The sequence below is a fragment of the Cupressus sempervirens genome, chromosome 3, assembly GCF_028749045.1.
Source record: "Cupressus sempervirens isolate cs-2001-9-10 chromosome 3, ASM2874904v1, whole genome shotgun sequence".
Classification (NCBI taxonomy): domain Eukaryota; kingdom Viridiplantae; phylum Streptophyta; class Pinopsida; order Cupressales; family Cupressaceae; genus Cupressus; species Cupressus sempervirens.
In genome coordinates this window covers 189,771,562-189,784,690 of record NC_143120.1, presented here as the reverse complement: position 1 = coordinate 189,784,690, position 13,129 = coordinate 189,771,562, and the positions used below count along the sequence as shown (strand labels likewise).

Here is a 13,129-nt window from a genome sequence, read left to right as displayed (position 1 = left end):
ATTGACTCTGCAAAATCATTTATTTATTTGTGGATTGTCTATTGGGATATATGATTGTTATTATTATTTTTTAAACTTCATTTGGTATTTGATATCCCCACTTGATAGTGATTGCTACTTATATAATTGCTTTTATGTAATTCTTGTTTGACGATATTGACCAGTACTCATATGTTGAGCCATTGTACAAGGCACTAACCACATTGGTTTTGAATGATCTCTTATTCAAATCTGTCACATAACAGCCTCTAGTTGTCATCTTTGTTACCATTCATATCCATTGTTGTGGCTGGAGACTCCAAACTTTCATAAGTCAATCAATATTATGTGCTATTGTATTCTAATTGTATTATTCCTTTGACAGGCCTAAGATGCATTTTTTTGCAAATAATTCCTTATCACTGATTAACCTATGACATTTGATTCATGTCTCTGTATATTAAAGTTTTTCATCAGCATATGAAGGAAGATGTAAGTGTCACGTTGGTTCCTATTTACTAGGTCTTTGTCAAGTATATATTAATTATTTTCCAAATTAACATAGGTGTAGATTCTTCCTTATTTACTTCATGCAATACACTGATTATTGTATTGTTGTTGCGGAAGTTGTTGCTATAAATCAAAGAAAGTGTCCAAGATATGAAAACATGAATTATTTTGCCAATGAAAAGCAGAATTCAAATGACTTTTATTTCTACAAGCCCTAAAGTATAAATTTTCTCAATCACAAATTATGAAATTCTAGAAGTATATAATCTATCATGATCTAGGAATTATTGTATATTTCTTATCAATTGCTACTGGGTTCTATTTTCTATAACAACTAAACTATAGATGTAATCATCGAATAAAACCTCTTGAGAAATAGTTATTTAAGATGTAATAGAAACATGATTTAAATATACAAAACAGAAATTGGAATTAATGATATTTTCGCTAGTTTTAAAGAGCATATCCTTCTCAAATCACAAATTGCGATAAGCTAGAATATATGTATATAACAATCATGAATCAGTTCAGAATCATCAGACAGAGCTGATTGCTCTAAGTTCCAAGCACCTAGGATTCACTAGCTATATAGCCATGGATAAGGTGAAGAGGTGAGATGGAGTCTCTAAAGACATAGAAATAAAAGTCAGATATGATATGTTAAATCTAGAATAATATCATTTAATAGCTCATGCATGATCTTGTTATTGTAACTCCTATTGTCAAGTCTATTGGTGTGGTTAGATACCAGGATGCTCAGTAGATGACAGATGTTCCAAGTGCAATTTTGGGTAGGGAGGGCCTTTTGTGAGGAATAGGTTAAGGTTTGAGGTTGGGTGGTTAAGCCCCTAACAATGTTTCACCTCTTCTAAAGTTGTCAAACGTACCACTAACAAAGATGAGTTATATAATCAAATGTTTGTCAAAAATAGGCATGTTTACTTTCATGAGACAAAGGTAAGATTAATTGAGTTATACTATTGTTACAGTTATTTTACTTTTAGTTGCAAAAGACAAATTTTATCTAATGGATTGCTATATCAATCTTTCATTTATATGAATAATAAATATAATCATATCTTCTAATCTTGAGTTATTGCCACAATTAAGAAATTAGAAGGAAAGGAATGATACTGTGGTATCTGGAGCCCTAAATGATATAGTGGTATTTGAAGCCCTAATTGAATTTTGTGGTATCTAAAGCCCTAATTGATATAGTGGTATTTGATGCCCTAAATGATCCAATGGTAACTGAAGCCCTAAGTGATATAGTGGTATCTAAAGCCCTAAATTATCCAATGGTAATTGATGCCCTAACTGATATAATGGTTTGTGATGCCCTAATTTTATATAGTGGTAATTAATAGTAATCATCATTTTATTTTGATATAGCGGTATTGAATGATAGTCATTAAATGATTTGGTTATAGTGGTATTTATGGACTAATCTGTGTGATTGCAGAAGCATCCCTATAATGATTTCTGATTTTGAATTCCTTGGTATGTGGATTTTAATTTCTACAGTAATTCATTGATGGTGTTTTAAGTTCTTAATTAAAAAAATTTGTTTAATTGATTTTTAACTGTCAATCTCTTTCATATGAACGAAACTAATTTAACTGTCTTTCTATGACATTAAAGTATAACTCTATTCCTTTAAGTATGTTAATTGTTAATTAAGGCCAGGGAAAATGGTTTGTTATGTAGTGCATGCCGCTAGTTTGTATTTTATTATTATGGCCAAACCCTTTTAGGCTAGCTTATGCTTGTTGATTAGTAGCACTATCTTTCAAATTATTAGATATTGTTTCATATTCAATTGATTTTATGATGATTATTATAGTGATTTCAGTTATTGATGATGATTATTTAGATGGATTATCATATGTGTTTTCTTATGGATACTTACCCCATACTGCATGTGTATGGTGTGCGTGTATATTTTCTTTATGTATGATGTTTCTAATGTGGTTAAGGAAGGGAGTCGTAGTCACCTGCTAGTCGGGATCTACATGATGCACCACTTCCTGCTATTGCCTATTTAGTTTAGCATATATGTGTTTGTACATGTATGGATTTTATGCAGATTGCAGGTACCAGGTATCGACTTCCCTAAATTGCCAGGATGAGTGTACCCTATCACATTATCTCAATGGTAAGAGAGGGGAGATAAATTTTTTAAGTCCAAATCCTAACCTTTAAACCCATTTGTCCTAGAAAAATAGGACAAGTATCTAAGTTAGTTTACCCATCCAAATTCGTCAAGTGATGTGAATTCATAATTTTGACCCTAGAGTTTGATCATATTCTTTGCCTTCAGTTGAGTTGTCATATTTGTTTTTGTGGGTATGTGGTGATTTTCTATTATAATTAAATAAAATTAAAAGATAATTTAATGATTTAATTTAATGGAAATTTTATTAAAAAATTTGATATATAATTATATTTAATTAATTAAGAAATTAATTTTTATTTTTTTAAATCAGTAAACGGCCAAGGCCTTGATAAATTTTATTAAATTAAAATAAAATTACAATAGCTCTCCTCCATTCAAATGGGCACTAGTAGGAAGGAACAGAGAAGAAAACCTTCAGTCTAGCCTGAGACAATTGTCCTATATTATTACATTTTAAAAGGGGCATACCCCAGTGGAATATTTACAAGTTTAAATTACAAAGATTATAGGGGCATGCCCCACTATATTACAACTATATTGAATACAAGATCTTTTTTATGCCTGCTCAAGTCCACCTTTGAGCTGTCCAAGCCTTTCCTGCTAAACTCATACTTCGTCTACTATTCTTATCAATCAACAACGTTAGTGATCATAAAGTTATAAGTAGGTAAAAAATCATCAGCATAGGGTTCAACACCCCAAAAAGTCGTAAGTGAATAATTTATGCATAAAAGATGATACATCTAATATTACAGAGATAATAATCCCAAATTAGCACCAATAATAAAACTACCAAAAAATGAATTCTTTGAAAAATACCCTATGATATCCTTTGTGCAATTAAAACAAAACTATTGCTCCATGGTAATGAGGACACTTGCCACCTTGAAACCAAAGGGATGAAAATAATTAATAATAAAATCCATAGTAGAAAATAGATATAGGCCAAAGCTATAAACAATGAAACACGTTCTATCCATCGCATTGAAACCACCCTTTAAGATATCAATCTTGAAACACCATATTAATAGAGAAGCCAAATTAATCTCCATTACCATAATAAATAGAGATTTTAACTATGAACGTAGGGCTAATCTACTGATAAACGTACTTAAAAGTCTTAAATCTCCATGATATATTAGGGTCCAAGATCACTTGAAAGGGATAAGATCATAAGATTGTTCTGGAGCCCCAAGCTGACCCATTACCAAATCTTAGGTTAAACCTCATCTGAGGATTTGAAATAAAATTGTCTAATTTGTCTATGATCAAATGATATACATCTAAAACCCTACTTTTAATCGGCTTGAAGTCACCAACTCTTATCTTAAATGATTACATGCTCATCAAGCTTACATAACATAGCACTTGCTCTGCCTATTGAGAATTACCATAATGAGACAAGGGCCTGAAGTGTTTGAACTCTAATTCCATAACAAGGAGCTAATCAGAGTAAAGGACATCCACATGTAATGCTAGAAAATGATATGAAGATTAACTTGAATTTAAAAGACCGTACAAATGTAAAGAATGTACTGCTACAAGAAATAGAGGATCAAAACACCATACATTCCAAACATTTAGGTGAAGATGAACATACAAACCCATTAATATAAACTTACTTCATATATTTAGCAAGGTTTTAAGTACAACTTAGAAGAAAGTATATCTATTGTAATTACAAACCAAGTCTATATACATAAATTGTGCCTATATAGTAGAAGGTATATATAATCCTTTGTCGAACATCTTAATAGATTTGAAACAAACAATAGCCATCCAACCTACACATCTTTCCTAATATATTTGCTAATTGTCAAACCCTAACTATGCTTAAACAAAACCTACAAAAACCAGTGACCACACCTTATTTCCAAACCACCATGATGACTTCAGTAATGTCATTTGGGTTCTCAACCTGGCATTCGAGAGGAAATTCGAAACCAATCTTAGCCCTGCTGGATTTTTTGGAGTTCAGAATGTAGAATTCAAAAGCCTCCAAGTTGTCAAAGTTTACTCCTAGTTGTATATATGCCTTGGATAGGGTGAGATAATTCATTAACCATTCCCTATTTTCTTTAGCTATAATTCCTCGCCAACAGAGTAGAAACTGAATACTGGCCTCCATTTTCAGCCATTCATGATAAAAGGCCACACTCTCCTGAATAATTAGAGATGGATGCCGAAATGCAGTTGCCAATTCAGGGTCACCCAACAGCAATCTCATATGCTTCTCCAAAAATGGGATACAAAGTTTTTCATCAATACTTTTGATAGCTTTCTCCAAGCCCTTCCTCCAAGTTGGGACGAAAATGTCAGAGCATAGCCTTATAATGGCCTCAGTTTCCACCTTTACCCTTATCATGCAACCAATGAAGGAACCTATGATATCACTATTGGTCCTCCAGGTGAATTCATAATTAAAGACCCCTTCTCTGATGGCTCTACTAATGGCCAGTCAAGACATGTCATCAACCAGGTAGAGTATCTTGTTCCAGTGTTTTGATTTTACATTTCCACGAAAGGCCACAGTTCAATTTTTCGCTGCATGAAAGAGATAGATATTTGTTTCCATCTTTAAATGAAAAGGTGGTAATCGATAAAGAGATCCAAAGAACCCATATAAAAACAAAAGAAGCCTCTAGAGGGTGAATTTGATGATGTCATCTAGTGATGCAGCCTACTTTAGCTCAGCATTATCTTGCCTTGGTTCCATTATGATGAGAACATCATTAAATAAACCGAAGCCAACAACACATATAAAAGGCAAGTTGAGGACCACCCCAATTCATGACGAGGAAAGAATCTGCAAGAGGACCCTTATATGACATGAGTTACTATAAACATAATTAGCTATTCAAGACTTGCTCCGTGATCATTGTGACTATAAACATATAAATAGAAGAGAATTGTGACTATCTATACTTACAAATATTTATGTATATTGGTAGAAATATATGAGATAGGAGCCTAAATTGATTTGCATGCTACAAACTTATACCTATAAGTGGTAACAGAAGAAAATAATATCAAAGAGCTTATGAGAATTATATATATAAGTATGACAGTTTATATAAGACGATATATATGGATATGAGCAAAAAACATTAGATATTTATATAAGAAAGAATATAAATATAAATATATATATATATATATATATATATATATATATATATATATATATATATATATATGTATATATGTGTGTGTGTATATATATATATGTATATATGTGTGTGTATATATATATGTATGTATATATGTGTATATATATATATACATATATACACATATATACATACACACACATATATATACACATATATAGATACATATATATGTGTATGTGTGTGTGTGTGTGTGTGTGTGTGTTTGTGTGTGTGTGTGTGTGTGTGTGTCTACACACACGTGCGTGCGCACACACACACACACACATATGAGGGGTATCCCAAAGGGGGGGAAAAGCGCATTGAGGCAAAAAACAACACTAGGAAAAAACTTGAAGAAGAGGGGAGACAGATACATGGTCATAACTGAAGTAAGTCATCCATCATTCTTCTGGAAAAGGTGAATGATCCTTAATAGTAATTGAATTGAACCCATCTGCCCCCAAGTTTGCTAAACTATCTGCTTTTTGATTGCCTTCCCTATAAATGTGACAGATCCTATAATATACCAACTTGTCAAGGAGAGCAAGGACCTCTTCAAGATTGGTGTTAAGAACCCAATTGGGGGTTGATCATTTTCTAATAGCATTTAAAATGATTTGAGAATCTCCCTCTATAATGACTTTGGACAATTCCAATTTGTGACATAATTGAAGACCTTGCTTCAAAGCTTCTAATTCCGCAAGATTATTTGAGGTAGGTTGAATGGACATCACTTTTTTGGCTATCCAATGACCATCCTTGTTATTGATGATGCATCCAATACTAGTCTTACCCGGATTAGCTTAGGCAGCACCATCAAAATTCAATTTAAACCACCCATTCGAGGGAGGGGCCCATCTATAGTTTTCTCTAGTGTCCTTACTATTCTTCAAATAAACAAGTGGGGGGTTAATCAGTTTGACCTAGTTTCTCTTCATTTTATCATCCCATATGGAAAAGGAACCTTCTTCTTTCTAGGAATTTCTGAGATGTGAGTTAGTAGTTTCCACAATACTAGCTTCAATTTTTGTAATTAATTCTTCAAGCTCCAATTCTAGATTTTGAAAGATATGCCGATTGCTTTCCTTCCAGATTTCCCATATCAAGATGGATGGACATATGTTCCATAGTTTATTGTATACACCCTTGACCTGGCAAGTGGGCCATCCCTTAAGCATGTTAGACAAAGAATTCAGAAATGGAGTTGACTATCCTAGCATTTTTCAAAGCCATTCCCAACACTTTTGGGAGAAGAGATAGCTAAAAAGAATGTGATTAGAGTCTTCACTATTGTGCTTACATAAAACACATCTAGAGGGACCTTGCAGACCAAACTTCTTCATCTTATCCATGGTTAGAATTGTGTTTTGGAATGCTAACCATAAGAAAAAATGTACTTTAGGAAGAAATGTAGAATCCCAACATAGCTTGAGCAAAATATCCACATCGTCCCATCTTTGGGAGTCTAAAATAGCCCTATATTCGCTAATCACACTGTAATTACCATTATTAGAGGTTGCCCATATAAGTTCATCTTCCTTCTTCGATTACCTAATCATTCTATCTTCTAATAGCTTTTGGTAGATATTAATTGATTCAACATCCACATCCAGGCCTTCCAAAGATTTCCACACCCATTTTGGATTACCATCCTCATAAACTAATGTCCTATAGTCATAGACTCTGGTTCTCCACAGAGAGCTTAGTTTGTCTTTGATTTCCTTAATTGAGTAGTATCTATGCAAAGGAGGGTGACCATCCCACGAATCTTCCCAAAACAATGCCTCACCACCCTTACCTACAACCCAAGTCAAGTATTTTGAAATCTAGTGCCTATAATTAAGCATAAAGTTCCAACATTTTGACCCTTTCGGGGGGTGTTTGGTCCTAAAAATTGATAGAGGATCCTCATTATTTAAATATTTATTGTATAATATCTTGGCCCATTTGTGCTCTCTATCCTTATAGAGGTGTCAAATAAGTTTTGCCCCTAGAGCTTCATTTTGCCATTGAAGATTCTTGATCCCTAACCCACCCAAATTCTTGGGTTTGCAAATTTTTTCCCATTTAATGAGCACTAATTTTTTATCCTCTTCACAATCCTTCCAAAGAAAATTCTGCATTTTGGTTTCAAATTTATGAAGGTTCCCCTTGGACTAAGGCAAGCAAGATAATGGGAAGATCGGGATGGCTAATAATATTGATATGATCTTCGTACATTTTCCAGCCTTTGTTAGCCATCTATCCTTCCAACATCTGAGTTTGGCGTCCATTTTTTCAAGGGTGTTACAACACACTTTACTAGATTTTATTCCTTTTTCTAAGGAAATTCCTAGATATTTGCAGGGGAATCGACCTTGTTTGTATCCCATGATTTTGCAGATCTGTTGTTCCAATGTTGGTATCGTATTCATGAAGTAAATCTTAGATTTGAGCTCATTGAATTTTTGACTTGAAGCTTCCATATATGCTTTAATGATGGATTTAAGACCCAAGGCCTCATCTATCCTACTTCTACTTGGCAATATAGTAGTGTCAGCGTATTGTTGGTGGGTGATATTGGGCATATTCTGAGTAACCGAAATACCTGATATTTTTCCTTTATTGTATGCATTGGTCACTGCTCTTCCAATTGCTTCAGCCATGATGATATAAAGGGAGGGGGATAAAGGGTCTCCCTATCTAATGCCTCTAGATATATCAAAATAGCCTTTCAGTGTTATGTTAATGAGAATTGAGATTTTAGCAGTAGATATGAATTTGTAGATAAGGTTGATCCATTGATGGGAGAAGCCAAAAGCTTCCATAACCTTATAGAGGAATCTCCAATCAACCATATCATATGTTTTTTGAATATCCAATTTCAAGAACATACATGGCTCCTTGTTCACATGAGCTAAATGGATTGTCTCTTGGATGGTTATAATACCATCAAGGATTGATTTGCTCGGCACAAAGCCCATTTGTTCTTCTGATATAATTTTAGGGAGTATCTTCTTTAATATGTTAGCTAAAATTTTGGAGAAAATTTTGTACACAGTGTTGCATAATGCAATGGGTCTGAAGTCTCTTAGCGTTTCCAGTTATGACTTTTTGGGAATCAAGGTGAGGAATGAGTGATTGATCTCTGATAAACGAGCACCCACATTTCTAGATGCTTCAATTTCTTTCCAAAGATCTATGCCTATGATATCCCAACAATTTTGGTAGAAGAAGGCTTGGAAGCCATCTAGACCTGGGGATTTGTCTAGATTCATTTCAAAAACCACCTGTTTGACTTCTTCCAAAGAGATGGGTTTGTTTAACGCCTTATTATCTTCCATAGTGACAATTTTAGGTATTACTTTGAGTAACTTAGCTTGTGTTGATCTATTGGACCCTTCATAGTTGTTTAAAGTATTATGAAAATGTTTAACGAAGGTATCTGCAATTTCACTAGGTTTATTTGATACAATGCCCAAATGATTTTTAATAACCGATATTTTGCTCTTAGATCTATTGTATAAAGTGGAATTATGAAAGTATTTCGTGTTCCGATCTCCTTTGTCTAACCATTTCTCTTTGGATTTTTGTCTCCAAAAGATTTCCTCTTTGGTTCGAATATCCTCTTGCCTTGCCAATAATTCTTTTTCTCGCAAATAACTGGCATTATCCATCCCTTTTTTAATCACTTCTAAATTTAGGTCTTTTAATTGGTTTTCTGTATCTAATTTTCCTTTGAAGATATCATTGAAGTGCTCCTTGTTCCATCTGAGTATTCGTTCCTTAAGAATCCTCATTTTGGCAACAAATACATACATCTTAGATCCTTCAAATTTGTCTTGTGCTCACCATTCTTTGATGTTAATGAAATTAGCATCCAAGAATCACATTTTCTCACATTTAAATGGGTTCCTGGTAGGTTTGTGAGGTTCTGAAAATTTGAATCTGACTGGAAAGTGATCAAACCCAGCAACAGGAAGCATGGAAGAGTGAAAGTTCAAGTTCTTAGCATCAATGTCCCCCTTAATCATGAACCTATCTAATTTCTCTGCTATGTATGCAAAATTTTGTCTCCTATTGTTCCATTTATAAACTCCATTGCTAATCAGTATATCTGTCAAGCTATGGGTATTGCACCATGCCTTGAAATCCTTAGAAGCATGTGATAGTTGCTGATTACCACCTATTTTTTCATTAATATCTAAAATTCTATTGAAGTCTCCTCCTAATAAGAACAAATTATCTTTAAAGTTATTTATAAAAGAGCCAATTTCTTTCCAAACTAATCTTCTACCAAGGTTGGTAATAGGCCCATAAATATTAATGAGGACGAATTTGAGGTCAAATTTGAGGCTTTGGACCCATCCGCTCATCCAACTGTTATTTAAATTAATGATATTTATGTCTACCTTTCTGGGATTCTAGAGGATCCCTAAACCCCTTGAAGCCCCTATTGATTCTTGAAATACTGAGTTCCATAGTCCTGACCTTTTATCTAATTTAGGAATTTCTAACTCATTTAGTTTGGTTTCTTGGATGAGAATAATTTCAGAATCAAAGGATTTGAGGTTATGTTTTAGTAACCTCTTTCTACTAGGGGCATTAAGTCCCCTAGCATTCCATGTTGTGATCCTCATGTCTCCTCGGAAGGCACTTCCCCTTCCCAACATTGAAAATCTGATCAATCTTTTGTTGCTCTCTGTTGTGCCCGTCTACTTCTCTAAGTTCTTTTAATGATCTTCTGCCTCTTTCGCCTTTCAATTTGCCACAAATAGGAGATTTAAGCCCTTCTTGATTCATCTGAATTCCTAGCTGATCTAGGTTTGCTTCTACTGCCTTGGCTGCACCAAATTTCCCTTTGTTGTTCCTATCCTTTTCTTCCTATACCAGCTCTTTAAGAAGTTGATATACCATGCCAGAGTGGTTTTCTAAGTCTGCATCTATTCCCACTATGCTGTTATTATTGCCATCTTTGCCCTTTTGCTCCTGCTCCTCATCTTGCTCTTTTATTTAAGATTGCCTTAGATTATTATCCTCCTTTTCATTTTTTAACAAATCTTTCCTTAAGTCTTTACATGTGTAGTTATTCCCTCCTAGTTTGAGGATTTATTTAATTAATTTATCTTTTTGAGCCTTTGTAATTTCGTCAATGTTTTCATCACAAAAGACCTGAACCAGCTGATTAGTAAGGAGGTTCAACCTATCTTCTTTAGATTTAGATATGCTCAATTCCACCATTGTCGAATCCAAGGTATTGTCATTATTCAAAAATTCCTAAAGTTCTTTTATTGGTACCATATATGTTGTTTTTAAATTCATTTCTCTACTCTGATGGCTACTACTAGAAGTGAATGGAGAACTCTTTGAAGTTGTTAGTGTTTGCCAAAATTTGCATAGCTTTTTGGAAGCCAGAGAAGGATTTTTGTCTGTCATGTCTTGAGCCAGAATATTCTCTAGTTTGTTTGTTACCTTCTGTGTTATATAATTCTCTGTGATATCTACTTCACCATTAAATAGTAAATGATTCTCCATCTCCTCTATAATACTTCCTTTGTTATCCTTTTCAGCTTCTGCTTGATTGTTGCTTGGGATATTCTCCTGCTCTACACCTTTATTTGCAAGATTTGAGATAGGTGTAGAAAGCTTTCCCAAGGCTCCATTTTCTCTTTCTATATTTATTTATTGCTGCTGAGGAGATGGAAACACTCTCTTTCCGTTCCTGCTTGAATCCTTATTGTTTTTAGTTTCTTTCCTTTCCTTTTTTTCTTTTTGTTTTTTTTGAATCAAGCCATCTAAATCCATCTTTTTTTTTTCTTCGTACTCAGTCACTTTAATTGATTTAAGCCTTCCTTTATCTGCTAGCTGATCTTCTAACCTTCTGGTGCTTGACTCTTTAGTATGAAGCAACTCTGTTTGAAATACATATTCCTCCTGATAATTTGCTAGAATATTCTGCTCTTTGTAATTCTAGTTCCTTTTGTTCTTCATTATTCTCATCCAAGGAAACTTACTTCTGAAATCAGAAGTGAGGGGAAGGATTTTGGGTCTAATTTTGTGGATTTCATCAAATTTTAAAATATTAGCTATTTCTCCTTCATAGATGTGAAAGTTAAGATCATATGAGGCTTTATTAGTAATTACTCTCTTTTGAAACTTTGATGGATGATTGAATTTGGTGTTGATAAGAAATTTAACATTATTACAGCAATAAAAAGAGGAATCAATACCTAAGACTTCTCCCATAGCAGATCCTATAGATTTAATAATATCTACTTGGAGCAACTCCGGAGGGAGAGAAGGCATATTAAACCATGTAGGAATCATACATTCTAACTTTTCTATACAAAAATCATGAGACCAATCTATGAATTTAATGCTATGACCATTGAAAAAATATTTAGAGACAAAAATGAATTCTTTTTTAACAGATTCTTCTTCGCATTGTAGATAAATAATTCTATTAGAATAATGAAAAATACTTACCTGGTCCTCGCAGTTTTCCTCTAGCCAGTCAGATAAAAGAGGGAAATCTCTCAAAGGGCCATTCCAAATTGCAAAAATTTCTCCCTTAAGACACTCACTCCAGGTGTCTTCAACTTCTTTAATGGAAATCTTGATGGGCTTGTCTGCAGGTTTGACCGGGGAAATCAAACCAGAAGATAGTTTAGGGTTTGATGGGGGAGAGATGTTTGAGGATGCTTTTCGATGATGTGGAGGGATGTAAGAAGTCAGGGGTTTCGAATTAGATGGAGACTGATTCTTTGAGCTTCCTAGTTGGGGCATTGCAGGAGGAGAATGGCCAATTGATATGGAAGAAGGCTTATGTAGCTCAGGATGCACGTATTTTGTTAAGTTGAAGACTCTAAACTGGTTGTCTAAATGCTCAATTATGAAGAAAGGAATACCTGGCGGGTCTATGCGTCCAGGGGGGATTTTTGGGAATGGCTTCCAAGCGATTGATTTCTTTTTGGTGGGTTTGAAGCCCTCCATTCCGATGCTGACTGAGGATCTCGCCTACGGGTTTTTCAAAGACCGCGAATCTGTTTGCAGTTTCTACTGCAAATCTAGCATCACGTGAATCTTGGACATCCTTATGAAACCATCTTTAGTCTATGTCAATGGATGTGTTTTGCCATCAATTGCCATTAGGGAATGAACTCTGAGGGTTTCTCTTCTTCTTTCTTTGATGAAAGGTTTGCCCTAAGTTTTTTCACGGGTCTGTAGAGGTTCGACATTTTTGTTTCATAAGCAGAGTAGAAATTATTTTAAATTAGTTAGTCTTTTAATTAAGAAATTAATTAAATAAAAGAATTAGATTTAAAAGATTATA

At 34.0% G+C, this 13,129-nt stretch overlaps 1 pseudogene; it reads right to left on the bottom strand.

The window, feature by feature from the left end:
• Positions 1 to 12,789, bottom strand: part of LOC149565454 (OVARIAN TUMOR DOMAIN-containing deubiquitinating enzyme 5-like) — a 35,735-nt pseudogene extending 22,946 nt beyond the window's left edge.
• Between the last annotated feature and the right edge of the window lie 340 nt (positions 12,790 to 13,129).